This window comes from Mustelus asterias, chromosome 13 (genome assembly GCF_964213995.1).
Source record: "Mustelus asterias chromosome 13, sMusAst1.hap1.1, whole genome shotgun sequence".
Lineage (NCBI taxonomy): Eukaryota > Metazoa > Chordata > Chondrichthyes > Carcharhiniformes > Triakidae > Mustelus > Mustelus asterias.
In genome coordinates this window covers 68974854-68991186 of record NC_135813.1, presented here as the reverse complement: position 1 = coordinate 68991186, position 16333 = coordinate 68974854, and the positions used below count along the sequence as shown (strand labels likewise).

The 16333-nt window shown below is 46.0% G+C and overlaps 1 protein-coding gene across 5 annotated transcripts in view; it reads right to left on the bottom strand.

The window, feature by feature from the left end:
• Window positions 1-16333, bottom strand: part of taok3a (TAO kinase 3a) — a 143981-nt gene that overhangs the window by 105331 nt on the left and 22317 nt on the right. For 2 of the 5 annotated variants that reach the window (XM_078226986.1, XM_078226990.1), the window contains exon 2: window positions 15708-15754. The exons of the other annotated variants lie outside the window; for them this stretch is intronic. The gene's annotated coding sequence lies outside the window, so the exon portion shown is untranslated. The remainder of the gene's footprint in view (window positions 1-15707; window positions 15755-16333) is intronic. 5 annotated transcript variants of the gene reach the window in all.

Sequence of the window (16333 nt, the reverse complement as noted above, 5' to 3'; positions counted from 1 at the left end):
TGTTTCAATAAGATCCCCTCTTAGCCGCCGCCTTTCCAGCGAAAACAATCCCAAATCCCTCAGCCTCTCCTCATAGGATCTCCCCTCCATACCAGGCAACATCCTGGTAAACCTCCTCTGCACCCTCTCCAAAGCCTCCACATCCTTCCTGTAATGTGGGGACCAGAACTGCACACAGTACTCCAAGTGCGGCCGCACCAGAGTTGTGTACAGTTGCAACATAACGCTACGACTCCTAAATTCAATCCCCCTACCAATAAACGCCAAGACACCATATGCCTTCTTAACAACCTTATCTACTTGATTCCCAACTTTCAGGGATCTATGCACACATACACCTAGATCCCTCTGCTCCTCCACACTATTCAAAGTCCTCCCGTTAGCCCTATACTCAACACATCTGTTATTCCTACCAAAGTGAATTACCTCACACTTCTCCGCATTAAACTCCATCCGCCACCTCTCGGCCCAACTTTGCAACCTGTCTAAGTCTTCCTGCAAACTACGACACCCTTCCTCACTGTCTACCACACCACCGACTTTGGTGTCATCAGCAAATTTGCTAATCCACCCAACTATACCCTCATCCAGATCATTAATAAATATTACAAACAGCAGTGGCCCCAAAACAGATCCCTGAGGTACACCACTTGTAACCGCACTCCATGATGAATATTTACTATCAACCACCACCCTCTGTTTCCTATCCGCTAGCCAATTCCTGATCCAATTTCCTAGATCACCCCCAATCCCATACATCTGCATTTTCTGCAGAAGCCTACCATGGTGAACCTTATCAAACGCCTTACTAAAATCCATATATACCACGTCCACTGCCTTGCCCCCATCCACCTCCTTGGTCACTTTCTCAAAAAACTCAATAAGGTTAGTAAGGCACGACCTACCTGCCACAAAACCATGCTGACTATCACCTATCAATTCATTACTCTCCAAATAACTATAAATCCTATCCCTTATAATTTTTTCCAACATCTTGCCGACAACAGAAGTGAGACTCACCGGTCTATAATTCCCGGGGAAGTCTCTGTTCCCCTTCTTAAACAATGGGACAACATTCGCTAACCTCCAATCTTCTGGTACTATACCAGAGGCCAACGACGACCTGAAGATCAGAGCCAGAGGCTCTGCAATCACTTCTCTTGCCTCCCAGAGAATCCTTGGATAAATCCCATCCGGACCAGGGGATTTATCTATTTTCAGACCCTCCAGAATATCCTGCACATCCTCCTTATCAACTGTAATACTGTCTATTCTACTCCCTTGCAACCCAGTGTCCTCCTCAGCTATATTCATGTCCCCTTGCGTGAACACCGAAGAGAAATATTGGTTCAATGCTTCACCAATCTCCTCCGGTTCCACACATAACTTCCCTCTGCCATCTATAACTGGCCCTAAACTTGCCCTAACCAACCTTCTGTTCTTGACATACCTATAGAACGCCTTAGGATTCTCTTTAACCCTATCCGCCAAAGTCTTCTCATGTCCCCTTTTAGCCCTTCTAAGCTCGCTCTTCAACTCCCTCTTAGCCAATCTAAAGCTTTCTAGTGCACTACCCGAGTGCTCACGTCTCATCCGAACATAAGCCTCCTTTTTCTTTTTAACCAACAAAGAAACTTTTTTGGTGCACCACGGTTCCCTAGCCCTACCAATTCCTCCTTGCCTGACAGGGACATACCTATCACAGACTCGCAGTAGCTGCTCCTTGAAAAAACTCCACATGTCGGACGTTCCCAGTCCCTGTAATCTCCTAGTCCAACCTATGTTTCCTAATTCTCTCCTAATAGCCTCATAATTACCCTTCCCCCAGCTAAAACCACTGGCCCGAGGTTCATGCCTATCCCTTTCCATCACTAAGGTGAACGTAACCGAATTGTGGTCACTATCACCAAAATGCACACCAACTTCCAAGTCTAGCACCTGGTCTGGCTCATTTCCCAGCACCAGATCCAATATAGCCTCACCTCTAGTTGGCCTGTCTACATACTGAGTCAAAAAACCTTCCTGCACGCTTTGAACAAAAACTGACCCCTCTAACGAGCTAGAGCTATAACAATTCCAGTCAATATTAGTCAAGTTAAAATCCCCCATAACAATTGCCCTATTACTTTCACTCCTAAGCAGGATTGACTCCGCAATCCTTTCCTCAACCTCTCTAGAACTTTTAGGAGGTCTATAAAAGACTCCCAACAGGGTGACCTCTCCTCTCCTATTTCTAATCTCCGCCCATACTACCTCAACAGATAAGTCCTCATCAAACCTCCTCTCTGACACTGTGATACAATCTCTGACCAATAATGCTACCCCTCCCCCTCTTCTACCTCCTTCCCTACTTCGACTAAAACATTTGAACCCCGGGACCTGCAGCATCCATTCCTGCCCCTGCTCTATCCATGTCTCTGAAATAGCCACAACATCGAAGTCCCAGGTACTGATCCACGCTGCAAGTTCACCCACTTTATTGCGAATACTCCTGGCATTGAAGTATACACATTTCAAACCCTGCTCCACCCCACCTCTGCAATGCCGTGCATTGCAGTCCCCATCCATGCATCCCTCACTTTCAGCCCCACTACTCAGGATCCCTCCCCCCCCCCGAATCAGTTTAAACCTCCCTGCATGGCCTTAGCAAATTTACCCCCCAGGATATTGGTCCCCTTCTGATTAAGGTGTAGACCATCCTTCTCATAGAGGTCACACCTTCCCCAGTACGAGCCCCAATTGCTTAAGTACCTGAACCCCTCCCTCCTGCACCATCCCCTCAGCCATGAATTCAAACCTTCCCTCTCCCTATTCCTCTCTAAACTATCCCGTGGTACAGGCAAGAGTCCAGAGATAACCACTCTGTCAGTCTTGGCCTTTAGTTTCCACCCCAACTCCATAAATCCCTGCCTAATATCCCCTTCCCCTATCCTCCCTATGTCGTGTGTCCCCACATGTACAATAACTTGTGGTTTATCTCCCTCCCCCCGAAGAGTCCTGAATACCCTGTCAGACACATCCCGGACCCCAGCCCCTGGTAGGCAACACACCAACCCTGAGTCCCTACCTTTAGTTCCGACCCTCCTATCTGTCCCCTTAATTGTGGAGTCCCCAATCACAAGGCCCAGTCTTTTACAGCCCCTAACCACCTGAGCTTTCTCACTCGGCTCACCCCCAGAGATCTGCTCTCTATGCTCAGTTGATTCCTCCTCAACTGTAGCCTCCAGCACCGAAAACCTATTATGGAGGGGAACCGCCCCAGGGGATTGTCTTCCCGATTGCTTCTTACCCCTCCTCCTGGCATTGACCCAAGCCTCATTTCTAGGAGTTACTATTTCTCTATAACTCCTATCAACTTCCACCTCCGCCTCCCGAATTATGCGGAGTTCCTCTACCTCCCCCTCCAGCTCCTTTACACGCTCCTCCAGAAGCTGCAATCTAATGCACTTCTTACAACTAAAATCTCCTGAAACACTACTGGATTTCCTCACCACATACATCCCACAGGAGATGCAGCATACTGCCTGAACTGCCATCCCTGAAGCCATTACCAGCAAGAAAAAAAGAAAACAAAAAACTTCCCCACACTTATAATTAGGTTAGAGGAGGATGGAAGGGTGGGATCCTCTACCAGTGTAGAGGATCGGGTATCTCCTCTGCACCAATTTATAGGGCTAGGGGCCCGAGAGAAAAAAAAACTACTACTGAGGGGGAACCACCCAGGTAACTGACTTTTAAAGTTAAAATAAAAACCCTTCCCAGACTCCTTTGCTGCCCACTTCTAGTTTTCACTTTAAACTTGAAAAACTGCTGTTAAAGTAAAGGCCAAAAAAATACACACACTAGCTGACTAATTAAATAAATAAACAATTCAATTAATCCAATTAATCTCTTACCAGCACTGCTGCTTTTCAATCACCCCTCTCAGCTTGCTCCAGTGGATCTTTTCTGAACTGTCTCCAATGAAATTTATCTCTCCTGGATTAAGGAGACCAAAACGGTATGTGGCACTCCAGGTGTGGTCTCACCAACCACCTACACAGTTGTCACAAGACTACCCTGCTTTTATGCTCCATTCCCATTTCAATAAAGGCCAATAATCCTGCAGCCTACTTATTTGCTTTATGTGCATAATACTTTTTGCGATTCATGTACATAACACCCAGATCCTCTTTACCACAGCATTCTGCAATCTTTCTCTATTGAAATAGTGTACTACTCTTCAACACATCTAACTCTTCAATCTTTCCTGCCAAAGTGGACAACTTTACATTTTCCCACATTATACTGTCCTCATTACTCAAATTTTTGCCCACTCACTCAGCCTCTCTTTGCAGACTGTCTTCCTCGCAATTTACTTTCCTACCCATCTTTGTATTGTAAATTTGGCTCTTTTACACCGAGTCTCTTCATCCAAGTCATTAATATAAATTGTAAATAGTTGAGGGCCCAGCACTAATCCATGTAGCACTCCACTCGTTACTGTTTGTCAAACTGAAAATGACCCATTTATCCTGACTCCGCTGAATAAGCAATCGATAGACTGGTGAAAGAAGTGACATTTAATGCAGAGAGGTTGAAGCAATACATTCTGGGGGAGAATGAGGATGAATAACAAACTAAATGACAACATTTTGAAGAGGTGCAGGAACAGAGCCTTGTGGTTCACAAAAGCAAATCTTTCAAGTTGACAGAACAAGCTGCTAAAGCTAATAAAAAGCATACAGGATCCTTGTCTTTATAAATGGGGCAGAGAGTATAAAAGCAAGGAAATTATGCAAAAACTTTATAAAAATTGTTGGTTAGGCCTAAGCTAGAGTACTGTACCACTTCTGGAAGGATATCAAGGCTTTGAAGAGTGCCAAAGGAATTTACCAAAATGATACTAGAGATGTTGGGATTGCTCACCTTAAAGCAAAGAATGTGAAGGGATAAAGGCGTTCAAAACGATTTGTGATTTTGACAAAGTGACAAAAATGTTTCCACAGCTCGAAGAATAGACAAGATGACAGATTGAAAATAATTGGCAAAAGAACCAGATGCAAAAGAGCCCGAGAGAAAATAAGATGTTTTCTGCAACAAGATCTTGAATGTAGTGCCAGAAAAAGATGGTGGGAGTGTAAGTTTCAGGACAATCCTCCATATTTTAAAAGGACTCAGAAGAAACCTGACAGTTTAAAAGTGATGTGGAGATGCCGGCGTTGGACTGGGGTAAACACAGTAAGAAGTTTAACAACACCAGGTTAAAGTCCAACAGGTTTATTTGGTAGCAAAAGCCACACAAGCTTTCGGAGCTCTAAGCCCCTTCTTCAGGTGAGTGGGAATTCTGTTCACAGAATTCCCACTCACCTGAAGGGGCTTAGAGCTCCGAAAGCTTGTGTGGCTTTTGCTACCAAATAAACCTGTTGGACTTTAACCTGGTGTTGTTAAACTTCTTACTGAGTTTAAAAGTGGCCAACTCTGGCTGCTGGCTGATAAAAACCTCCCAGAAGGCTCGACAGGACAAACATAACCTGTCTGTGGACTGTGCCAAGAAAAAGGTGCAAGCCCCTGAATATGCAAATGGCCAGAGAGGCAGACACACCAGTGATCTAATCATCAGAAGGGCAAAGGACAGTAAACAGACCAGCAGGGAGTCAATGGCCTCAGAAATCAGCCCACCCACAGAAGACAAGAAGAGCCATCCCACTGATGGGATACCGCTCAGGAAGCTCCGGAAGAGCATTAAGACGACATTGAAATAACAATCCACAGGGGGTCAAGGCAGTTCCAGCCTTTTGTGTTTGGACTTGACTAAATTAAACTGAGACTGCCAGTGGTCGAAAGCCCCTTTGTCCTTGAAAGTCACCGACGGGGGCAGGGAATTTGGTATGTTAAATTGGGTGGAAGTTAAGATCAAGAGAGGCAGACAAGGAGAAGCAGACAAGCAGGACGGTGCTCTCTTCCAGAATGGCAAGCTGAAGTTTAGATCAAGCTGAGAAGCAGACAAGCAAGAAGGAGCTCTTCCAGAATCGCAAGCTGATGTGCAGAGGTAAAGTCCAACAGCAGCCCAGTTTTGACCCCACCACAAAGGAACCCCTTTTAGAATTGTAAGTATCCCTGCCAACCTTGTAAAGCTCCCGAAGACAGGATAGAGGTTGAGGCAAGGGGAGAGGTGATGTATTGCAAGTGTAAAGTTCAGTAATCTTGTTTTGAACTGTGTAAAGTAAGATTTTACGTTGTATCTGTTAGCATTTCTCCCATAGTGATAGTATAAAGTACAAGTTTTATTCATGTGTGGTGTGGTATTGGAGAGGTTGATTTTATTGTAAAATAAATCAAAGTTTTGAAACTCGTTTGGAGTTCGTCTTGCCTCTTGTTCTCTCATCAGCGCACTTACGAGGTCACAGTTTCAATATCCCTTGCCATAAATCCGGAGTCTAGAACAGAGGGTGATCTGAGCGATTCGAACCCACTCACTCAAGGGAGACTGCTGGTGAGGAGATAAAAAGGACAGAGTCTCTCTGTTCTCTCTCTTGGAGACATACTCCCACATACTCTAAGTGCTCAGCGGGCAGAGCTGGCCGCAGTGATGTATGCGGTGACCCATCCTGAACGTTTCCCCACTCCATACACCATATGTTTGGGTAGCATGTTTACCTGCAACTCGTGTACAGAATATCTGGCCATCTGGTCACGCCGAGGGTACACGTCTTCGGACGGGGAGCCCCTTACCACAAGGCCTCTGCTCGAGAGGATCGTGGCTGCCGTAGGGAAGGGCGGGGATAGGTATATCCACAAGGTAAAAGCCCATTCCAAAACAGCCACGGTGTGAGGGGAACCGAAAGACAGATCTCCTGGCGAAAGAGAGAGCCATGAATGGGGTAACGTGGGACCCCTACGGGGAAGGACAGGTTGCAGCAGCCAGAGGGCAACCTCGAAGAGGGAGTACAGGGGTGGCTTTGGCCCCAGACCTGGCCATGGTCCACTGGGACACATCTGAAGGGTGGAAGGGCCATGGCAGTCGGTACAAATCGACCATATCGGACCCCTTCCCTCCGCCTCAGGGGGATACAAGTACTGCCTGGTACTGTGAGACGTGTTCTCCAAGTGGGTGGAAGCTTTCCCGTGTCGGACAGCTGTAGGCACGACCAAAATCCTAGTTCGGAAGGTATTTTCTCGATGGGGACTCCCACAGTTCGTGGAGGCCAACCAAGGGAGTCACTTCGCAGGGCAAGTGATGCAGGCGACCCTTAAGGTCCTGGGCATCAAGGCCAAGTGGCATGTGGCCTATAACCCCAGTCCTCGGGCCCCATAGAAAGCCTAAACTGGACCATCAAGGAGAGGTTATAGAAAGAGACCGGGGGCTCTCCCAACCGGTGGGTGGAAGTTCTGCCCTTGGTATTCATGGGGATCCGAGCTAGCCAGTCTAGGAGCATGGGGTACTCTCCATATAAACTCATGACCGGTCGGGTCATGAGGACCCCGATACATGTCATGGTGCCTGCCCTGACAGAGGGACAGCTGTTAGAGCAGCTTAAGCAGGTGCACTGGCAGGCAACCAGTAACATGGGGGCCCAGCACCGCAGGAACAGACTGCTGCTGGAGCCCCGCACAAATCACGAGTGGGCCATAAGGGACCAGGTGATGGTCCGCAATTTTGCAAGGGTAGGGGCATTTGAACCCTTGTACGCTGGCCCATATAGTATTGTAGATAAAGCCAGCCCCATGGTATACGCTGTCCAGCTCCCCCGCAGAGTCAAGTGGTTCCATGTGAACCAGTGCAAACTGTTCGACCCCACTAGGGCAGCCAAGAGCAAGAGGGGGCTGAGAGCTAGGGAGTTGACGGGTGAACAGGCCCCAGTGAATGTAGAGACGGTAGGGGAGATGACCGACCCCCCCCCCCATTAGTCAGCCTGTTGCAACATGCTGTCCCTGCCCAACAGTACAAGAGGTAGTGTCCACCATGAGGCCAACGGTGATACCGGCACCCAGCCCGTGCAGTAAGGGAAATTCCGAGCACCCGCTCACAGATCGGGCGAACTGTCTCAGAGAGGCAGAGGTTATAGAAACCGAGGAAATGGAGGTATCACCATTAGCATGGGAACCACCGGGGGACGTAGAAGTGGTAGGGTCTCCAAACCCCTGGTAAAGTGGTCCCCGTTGTACCTAACACCCGGGCCCGAAGTAGAAGGGCCAGGGAAGAGAGTGGTGGGAACAGGGCACTGCAGAGTACTGCTGGAGGGAACCCAGTCCCCGCAGGGAGAATAGAGGGATCCCAGAACCCCTTAGCAGAAGGGGAGACATGGGGCAGTCAGGCCCGTCGACAGGAGAAAGTCTGGCCCGGGCCGTTGGGCCAAACAGATGGACGGCCCCAGCATTGCGGGGACCAGTTTTGAATTGGCCAACCAGAAACGGGTGTTGTATATAGCATTGTGTTCTGTTTGAGTTTAATTAGTGTTTGGTTGTGTGTAGATTCTTTAAGTGTATGGGATCACAGGAGTTTATAATATGGGAACTTCGGCTGTATCAAATGGACACCGGGCACTCGGACCCTGAGGAGTCGGGCTGCGAAAAACAGGATCACAGCCAGCAATTTCCAAACACATATTGCAATTTCAAAGCAGTAGCCATTACCATCGGCCGAATGGCTCCTTTTCATTTTTTTGATGGATTGCAGGAAGGGTGGATAGCGAGGTGAAGGCGAGGTGGTGTTTCTGTTTTGTCTTGCAGATGGGTCACCCAGCTGTACGGGTGATGGCAATGATGTGCCTCAGGATGTGCATGGCGCGTCGTGGGGACACAAAGGAATCCATGGTGTACGGGTGCTCTGGGGGCATGGCACCCCTCGTAACGACCGGGCAAGGGAACCCAGTAGCGGATAGCCAGGCCGGATACTCCCATAAAGGGAGATGGCCTGGATGGCTGGGGTCAAACTTGGCCAGGTTCTCCAGCCACAGGAGCTTCAATTACGGGGAAGCACCCGTACCTGTGCAGGTGGCAACCGATCGGGTTAGGATGACTGAGGGCAGGCGGGTGTGCTTGTCCTGTGAAGGGCATGTTCCTTTGGGGAGATGGTGGTGGCTCAGGAAACTGAGTCCGGACAGGAGGAATCGATCATCTGACTGGGAAAGACTGGACAATGACACCTACCGGACCATCACGGGGTCACCAGGAGGGATCACTGTATGTTGGGAGAAGTGGTGGGCTTACGACCAGGGACTGTATTTGTGCCTATGGGGGTCTGCCAAGCTATGTCCAGTTGGGGCATCGGCCACCTTCGTGAGGTGGTAGCAGGACTCCGGAAGCGGGATGAATTGGGACCGCAGGGGGCAAGCGTGTGAGACTCCCAGGACAGGGATGACAGTGAAAGCTACCAAACTGCTGGTTCAGGTAAAGAAACCCCTACCCACCACTCACCCAACCAACCCTCCCCACTGTCCGCCCACCACCAAGGGGGCCCCGGGGATGGGTTAGTACACGTCCTCACTAAGGTGTTGTACCAGGGGGTACATTACGCTGTGGCCTCTGTTGTCCTAAATCTAACCGAAGCAATCAGCACCTTGAGTCCTTGTCAGCTTTGTGTCGCCTCAGAAGCCTACCCAGTACCGGTGAATTGTGGGAAGTCGAACGATATGATTATGGGGGTGGTCGTGAGAATCCCAGTCACGGGAACCTCAGCACGACCAGCCCCACTGTACCGAGTGGAGAATGTGGGAGTCGTTCGTGGTGGAGGGGTACATGTTCGCTACGGGAAGGTCCCACCTTATGTCATAGTGCGGAAGCAGACTATGACAGGCATTGACCTTTTGGGTTGCCGGAGCCGGGGAACACAAGTAATCCGGTGTCCCCAGCACATGGACGCCGAGGCTCGGCCTCAGTGTGGGTTCAGGATTGTTGGGACAGAGCCTATAAATTGCACCATGGAGGCAATGGCCGCAGGTCACGTCCCTCCACAGTGGCATATATAGGAAGTGGGACGTACTGTGTCACCACCAGTGCCCAGCGGTATCAGCACGGACCACAGCAGTGGTGCCCGGTACCGCACAGCAGCTTCTGCTTTAAACCCAGGGCAGAAGTCCATGTGGCACAACAGCGAATATTGCCCATCCCGGAACCTTCCTCGGTTTGCCTCTCGGTACGTGAAAACGTAACAAATTTACATCAATATGTGGCCCATTTTGGGTATGATATTCCCCCAGTCAAAGAGAAATTAAAGAAGTTGCTGGCAGCAGGGGAGCTGTCACATAAACACTTCTTCTCCCTGGAGCAGAAGACGCTGGATATCGCCAGGGAAATTGAGAACAGTAAATCTCCAAATTGGTGGGACCTGGAATCCTGGATTGTAGTTCCAGCCTGGGTCCGCATTATTTTCCCTTTACTTATTGTCTGCCAGATGATAATTGTCGTGTACCTGTTGTTCACAAATTGTAAATTTAGAAGACGGAGAAGGACAGCCAAGCTACAACAACTAATGAATCGAGCGGCCAGGCAACAGCCAGAACGAAGTCCCGTTATTGTGACACAGCTGTATCCCATGATCTTTTGTATATAAAAGTTATGTTCCCTACGTTTTAAGGAACTGTTGTTATGTATCAATGCGTGATTTTTTTTGTTCTTGTATGTACACTGTTTTTGTCTGTAATTGTTGTGCTTTGAGGGTTTAGTTTAGTGATTAAGGGGACCTTCGGGGTACATAACTTCGCAGGTTGGCAAAGGGATGCTTACAGTCCTGGAGAGTTGCCCATCAACTGTTTTAAATCGATACAGTCCGAGCGAGTCCGGAAATGCAAAATACTGTGAAGGCTGAAAATCCTGAATAGATGTAGGAAATACTGAAGTGAAGCAGCATTTGGAGAGCGAGAAAGCGTGTTATAGGTTCAGGTCAATGACCTTCTGTTCGATAGGGAAAATGTTAGAAATGTTTTAAGCAATACAAAAACAAGCAAAGGGGGGTGGTAAGGTGGAGAACTAAAGGAGATGGATGTCTGTGACGTTGGCAGGAGACGTTAAATGGTAGAAGGGATCACGGTGCAAGGCAAGAGTAGATGGTATGTGACAATAAAGAAACAAAAATCTGAGAGGGAAATGAATAGCAGAATCACAAACAGCTGCCATACAAACAAATGGGGGTGTGGAAAAAGCAGATGCGATTGTCCAGGGTCCCAAACTTTCCTTCCAGGAAAATCAGCAATCTGTGCTTTCAATATAGAATATTGCATTCACTGCACGTGGTCTGGTCTCCTCAACACTGAGAAGATAATTTTACAGAACCCGTGATCAGTTTGTTCAACCCAAGTTTCCAGTCGCCTGTCATATTTCTCCTTGGCCTCTGATACGAGTCCAATGAAGTTCAACTTCAGCTTAAGGAACAGCACCTCATCCTTCGATGGCATTTTACATCTCTATTTTTTTGGGCAGCAGTTGTTCGTGGTGGTTCTGTTATTACACATCCTTTTGACCAATCTTGTTTCGTTACTTGCCCCATTACCATCTGACTTTGCCTTGCATCATCATTCCTTTTCTCATGTAAACTCTGCCATCTTCCACCATTTCAAAGGCCAATCCTTTACCCAACCCAACCTCCTTAACCTTGCCTCTGAACTTGTTTAAAATTTGCTACATTTTTTAACTCTTTGTAATCATGATAAAAGGCCATCAATCTGGAATATCAACTCTGCTTCCCTCTCCGCAGATGCTGCTGACATGATTGAGGATTTCAGAAGCAAATAAGATGAGGATGGGTGGGAACAGGTGATAGTAACATCAAATTTAAGGTTTTGGTGCTGGAAAGGATATGGGGTTGGAAGTTCAGATCTGAATCAAATAGCATGCCAATGCTGGAAGCAGTCTAGCTTGGCGTCAGACAGTGGTCAAGGGAGAAGAATGGAGTCAGTGGTTAAGGAACCACGTTTGCAAGGGGAATGAAAGACAACAGTTTCTGACTTCCAATATTTAGTTGGAGGAAATTTCTGCTCATCCAATACTGGATATTGGACAAATAGTGTCATAAGTGGACCTTCTTTGACTTTGCCTAGTGACAAAATTCATTGTGTATTTATCATGTTGCATCTGTCGGAAGACATCTGTAGCCTAATGCAAGTATGGCTGTCAAAGAAAATTGATGAGAAAATGCATAGCAAATGAACACAAGAGCATACGAAAGGCGGGTAGGCCATTCAGTCCTGAGCCTGCATGGCCAGTCAATAAGAACATGGCTAATCTGACGTCGTCTTAACTCCACTTTCCCACCTGTCCCCCCTCCATAACCCTCAATGCTCACGTAGATCAAAAATCTAAACACATTCAATCAAAGCTGAGTCAGACAATAACCCAGCCTCCTCTGTTTACTGGGGGAGAGAATTTCAAAACTTAACAACCCTCAGAGAAGAAATTCCACAACTGGAAATAAGTGATTTGAAGGGAGAAAGTTGAGTGAAATATTTAAGAAGAATAGAAAATGAAAGGATACCCAAGAAAGAACTACCATTTTCCTGAGGCACTGTCTGCCTCACCCTTAAATGAGTTAGATTCCAGAAATTGATTTCTAAGTAGTGCTGAGTTAACTGCTCACAGCTGGGGCATTTCGGGGTTATAAGGGAAAACCTGGTTGACGTTGCTTGCTTGATTACTGTCTGGGAACACATTTTTAAGTGTACATGTGAATATTTAATTGTCCAGACTCTTCAGTTAGAATGGTTGCTTAACTAGTACTGGGTAATGAAATGTCTATGGAACCATCTTGTTCTAAGCAAAGGAAATGTTGTGGCAAGCTCATCATTTTGCTTCCATATTCATCCCCATGCCGATGCCCCATGTGTTCCCACATCTACTCCCTTTTTGTTCATCTCACAAAGATGAGATGGAGAGATGAGAAAGGGAGAGAGGTATATACCAAATTTTCAAAACAAATGGTGGTCCAACACTGCATACCAAATCAAATTCAAAGGGCGAAAATGCTTTCCATTTTACCATCTACTTGTTTAGAGAAGCAGCTCACGTATACAAACCAATTTACGAGAGCTAATATTTAAGAGTGCATATTTATTTTAAGAAATTAGTTGAGTATGCAATCATACATCAAATACTGGCCTTGTGACACTCAGGGAAAAGGGTAATTTGTTGGATATAAATAAGGACATTATTTCTAACAAAAAGGGCAACAGAATTTCAAAAAGCTCAAATACCATTTTAAAGCATGAGCAAAAAAGCATAGCATTCATGTATACCACAAATGCTAAAAATATATAGCATCCCCTCAGAATTTATGAATGGATAAAAAGCCAAACTCCATAATAGAGGGCACCAGGATTGAGAAGAGGACAGAAGACAAGATAAATAAGTGATTAGGTGATACTAAACTTGGTTCTGAAATTCTGCAAAATTAAGTGAAGCAAGAGGCTTCATATGGCATACCCATGATTCAAATTTATATTATTGCCTTAAGACCTTCCAAGCTATCTGTACTCCTCCAATGAATTCACACTGGCTGCTATGCCTTCACCTGCAGAAGCACAATGTTCTCGAATTCCCTTTCTATTTCCGCTTTTAAAATGCTCCTTAATACCTACCTTTTTGACCCATCTTTCCTAATGTCTCCTTCCAAGATTTAACTTGATATCACTCATGAAACACCCCGGGATGTTTCACTAAATTAAAGGCATTACATAGATGCAAGTTACTGCTGCTGGGACTTTTGTGTCAGGAGCATAAATCATGACATTAATAGCGTCCTTATGACATCAATTACAAGACCTAAATGGCAGCTGCAAGACAAATTTGCATTTATGGCACAAATTCAACAATTTCAGGACATGCAAATAATTTCAATGAAAAGGTTCATGGCAAGATTGCAATTTTATCAGTTTTCTTGAAGCTAATGGCAGGGCAGTGAAAATCATCCAGCAATGTGCAGATAATTGGAACTTATGGCATTATTTAAATTTTAAAATGCAATCACACTACTTGTTCCAGGCTATCATTGTCATTAATGATAGGGGATACTTATTGCCAATTTGATTTCTCTGGATATCTTTCCCATACAATAACATAAGAAAAGTATTTGTAAAGCACTGTAATCTGCAATTTACCGTCACATAGAAGAAAGTGACCACAGTTACAGGCCATTCAGTCCAAATTGTCTATGCTGGTGTTTGTATTCCACGCAAATCTCCCCCCACTAATACCACCCTGCTAAATCTATTTCCTTTTCCCTCTTGTACACATCGAGCCTCCCACTAAATGTGCTAATGCCAGTTACGTCAAACACACCATACAGCAGTACATTCTCATTAAATTCTATAAAGCTATTCCTCCTACGTTATTTAAAACTTATCCCTGCAAACAAATGTAGCAAATCACGTCACATTTGTTTCCAACATAATCACTTTCAACACATCTCCCACATAGATGAATTTGAGCTGCAGTATATGCACCAAAGTGCATGCCAATACGAATGTAATACTGTACTGAGGCCCAATAAATACCAAGGGGGCAGTTCTCCCATCCCGCTGCACTGCTTTTGTAGTGCAGTGAGCCGTGAGACTAGAGCGAAGGCCGTTTCACAGGCTCCCCACTTGGCGCCACGGCCTCCGTGAGTCTCCGGTAGCCAGATATCCGGCGGCATCAGCTCCGTGCCAGGAATCAGTGCGGAGCTGAATGATTCATGAAAATTCTCACTTAGTGGGCCCAGGACTGAAATCTCCGGGCTCACTAGACTCTCTCTCCCCCCCCCCCCCCCCCGCCAGGAGTGGTTCACTCCAGCCGGGTTTAGTATAGCTCCCCACTTGCAGGGAACTGGCAGCCTGACCCCACTGGAGTGAATGGGGGAGCAATCGAGATCCTCCAGAGGGTCAGGGGGTGCCCCTGGGCACTGCCAGGGGCACCTTGGCACTGCTCACGAGGCATAGGGCATAGGGGGTGGGGCCCCATTGAGGCACTCTGCAGTGCACAGAGTGTGGAAGATTCATTTTGAAACTCCCACTGGATAAAACAGCTTGATTTAGTGTAGGTTATACATGAATTCAACACTTAAAATATTTTGGGGGAGAACTGTCCCCGCAATTGTTTCCAAAGTGATTGTTGTATAAATACTAAATCAGGATAGATTTTGGTTTTGCTATCAGTTGGTTTGGTGGCAGGGAGTGGAGATGTGTGAAAATAAACAGAGAAACATAATACACCAGGCATACCATGAACAACCAAGGCATGAATGGAATACAGCAGAATTCAGAACTAAGTGGGCCAGCAGTTTTTGATAGCACCACTTAGCAGTAGCAGTGGCTTCAGTTGCTAATATAGTGAGAGTATATTGGCCAATGATGCTTTGGTACTATGCACCGATAAGTGAGATTTGGGGTTAAAACCTGTCTTTGTGTTCTTCAAACTAATGCTTTAAGCCAAAGAGGGATAACTCTGCAAGTCTTATTTAGAAATGAAAATTGAAACAAATATTCCCCAATTAATGCGCTTTGGGAAGGTTTCAACACAAACATAACCACAAGTTAGACAAATCAATGTGCCACAGGTGCTCAAAGTTGTCCCAAACAGTACCACTTCTTGATGAAAATTTTAGCACAATAATGAGAGAATACTAAAACAAATAAAATTCTTTCAGTTACTGATGACCAAAAATTACACAGTGCTTAAACACAGATAAGTTGTGAATGAAGGACATTTATTATACTTTCTGTTGCCCACAGATAGTGGGTTTTTGTGCAACAACTTACATTATTAGAAGTCCATTTCAACATAGTGCCTGCTTATAGGTAGTGATCTGGGAACAAGACAAATAACAACATGTCTCTTCAATCTGAACAAAGCACCCTTACTGAGACCTGCAGAATCTAAACCAGGATTTGCAAGTTAGCTTATTTAATTCAATGTAGTTTCATGAACAGGAAGGGAAATTGAAGGACGGGGAGGAAAAGGAGAAAAGAAAAAAGGCAGAAGTAAAAAAAGTATCGAAATTTACAACATTAGAAGTCTGAGACACTAAGGTTTCACTCTTGTAAAAGGAGCGTTTCAGTACCAAATGCACTGTTTGGTAGTCATTCAGATCTATTAAGCTGTGAAAAATAACTGAATGGACAAAGAACTAATTTTTCTGGCACATCATTGGATATCTAGTGTTAGTATTTCAACTTCACCTCCTTCAATGTGCTTTAATGTCAAGTTGCTTGGTGCGATACCAGTAACGAAGCTTGGAGATGCAGGGCAAATCAGACAATGCAGAAACAGGAAGTTGCTGTCCAATGTGCTCCCCAATATGGAGTGCTGAACACCTCATACATTCCGATCAATATTCACAACTCCTGGACGTGGTCAATGAACAAGCTGTGCAGCTACCTGTGAA